The 2,400-nt window shown below is 42.8% G+C and overlaps 1 long non-coding RNA gene across 1 annotated transcript; it reads right to left on the reverse strand.

Moving 5' to 3' along the window:
• Positions 1–318: 318 nt before the first annotated feature.
• Positions 319–2,066, reverse strand: LOC110016349. Its single transcript, XR_002874829.1, has 2 exons — positions 892–2,066; positions 319–769 (listed from the first exon to the last, which is right to left on the reverse strand). It is a non-coding gene; the product is annotated as an uncharacterized LOC110016349 (long non-coding RNA).
• Between the last annotated feature and the right edge of the window lie 334 nt (positions 2,067–2,400).

Here is a 2,400-nt window from a genome sequence, read left to right on the forward strand (position 1 = left end):
ATAAAACACCGGAAGAATTTTCAAAATAAATGAACAGAATTTATGGAGAGTTCATAGCTACTGGTCTGACACTAAATTTATCTGTTTAATGTAGTATTTTATAATGACATTGACCTTCTTTAAACTCTGTATCTTTCAGTTTTACCATCTTCATGTGTTAAATCTTACCAGTGACAACAAAAACAAGTGTTTAGAGCAAGGGGTGTCAAACTCATTTTGACCAAAGGGCCACATCAGCGTAGTGGTTGTCCTCAAAGGACCAGATATAACTTATACATGAAACTAAAAGTAATGAAAAATAACTAATGCAACTACTCCTTAATGTTAAATAACTCAATATATATTTATTATAACTTTTGAAAGTTACAATCACAGTTGCATACAAAACATATGTTTGCTTATTACTCCAGCAGGCTCCACCTTTCTGGAGTCCTTCCACCTCCAGCAGTTCATCTCAGGCAACTGCAGATTTTGTTATGTTTAACGGAGTAAATGGTGGAACTTTAGACTTTATGTGCAATTTCCCATCCGTAAACTTAACTGCTGATGTTTACACGGTTCCATTTGGGAAAGTCTACAAGCCCCAAGTACTTCCAGGCGTTCTTGATAGATGGACTGGTGAGGTGGAAAAAGGACCGCGTAGCAGATGCTGCAGCTCAGGAACATCTGTGGCCTCTGCACTCCTACAGTGGCCACCTCAAGCACGCCCTGAGCCAGAAGAGCCAAAGGGTGCTTGGTCTTTAGATGGTTTAGGATTTCACCAAACCTGCTGCATACACAGGTGTATAATGACAAAAGAGGCCAGAGGTGTAGATCTGACTTCATATCAACCTACAAAAGTGACCTGAGCTCTCTGTCGTCACTGCAGGGGAGCTCATAGGGGTGGAGTACCTGTACCAGCAGACGGGCAGCGTGCTTGAGGATGTCAGCCTGGACCCTGAGGCTCCAGACGAGGCTGCTGCTGTCACTGCTCTCCAAGAGGAGGATGAGGGCATTGAGGAGGATGAAGACCAGGTCAGTCATCATCTCTTCTGACACAGCCGCCTGGCCAGGTGACCCAGCTGGCACCACCAGGTCTGGGAGCCATCCAGTCCCCCCCACCACCACAGATGAGAATGTCCATCCCGGTACCTTGCAGACTTCTTGTCAGGGTCTACTCGGCAGAGATTGAGCCACAGGACAAAAAACACCTTCAAATCAGGGGTTTTATTTTACCCAACACAAAAACGTCATGGACTTAAATAAAATGGGGTCAACTTAACAAAAATGTAACTGAGAGAATCAATAACAAAAGCTCAAACCAACTGAACCTAAACTGACCCACCAACAGGAAACATTAGGGAGATTTTATACTGGCTGATCAAGCCAATGACACAATAGGAAGGGAATCACAAATACAAAACATTCAAAACCTAAATATTAACTAAAACAGTAAAATTACTAGTAATTTAACGCGTCAACAAAAAAATTGAAGTCATTCTTCAAAACAAGTTTAATTCAAAAAAAATACCAACAATAGTCCAACATAAGAATAAACTTTGTCTTCTCCCTCCATCTTCTCCAGATGGAAGTGTTCAGAAAGTTGTCCTTGCTCCTCCCTTTGCCCCTTCATCAGGAACTTCTTCAGCTCCTGCCTCTCCCCCAGCATCAGGCCTTAAACAAAACTAAAAAACAATTGAATTACACAAAAAACATGGTATTGTAAAATTTTGCTGTCATAATCTTTTGCCTTTGATGGTAAAACATTGGATCCCCTTTTGTGATTCTTTGTGTACCTTTTTGGACATTGTCAAGACTGACAAGACGGGCAAGACTCAATGCATAGTAATGGCGCATGTGTGTCACGTCTTATGTCACGTGACGGCCAACCCAGTAATATTTATCAATGGCGACAGCTTTTATGCTACTGAGCAGCATCCTGCACCTATAGCAGTGTTAGTTTACGAGGAAGAGGGCAGTTTGGCTAAAGTCCGAATGTATTTAACCAGTTTTAATCTCTTACCTTTTCAACTAATGTAGGACTTTAAAAGTTTTGAGTAATAACTGTGAAAAGAGAGAATCAAGCTCTTAAAGGTTCTGTGGGGGGCTCTCAAAAGAGCCGTTGTGTGTCAGTCCTTGGAGGACAGAAAACAGGATTCTGGAGCTGCCATGGGTCTGCTCCCTCTGCAGGAAAGTGAATCATGAAAGAGTCTCTCAGCTGGAGAGCCTCTCTGTTGGGAGCAACCTGTTTTATCCCGTGCAGCGACTCGTCTTCAGTTACCACAGCATCATCTCTGCAGGTTCCTGTGGTGCTGAGGACCTAATGAAGCTGTGCAGAACACCAGAACATCACAGTATGCTCTGGATTCCTCAGACAGGCACCAATACAGACTCTACTGTACAGAGCGCATCAAGAAAACA

This window comes from Oryzias latipes, chromosome 2, assembly GCF_002234675.1.
Source record: "Oryzias latipes chromosome 2, ASM223467v1".
Lineage (NCBI taxonomy): Eukaryota > Metazoa > Chordata > Actinopteri > Beloniformes > Adrianichthyidae > Oryzias > Oryzias latipes.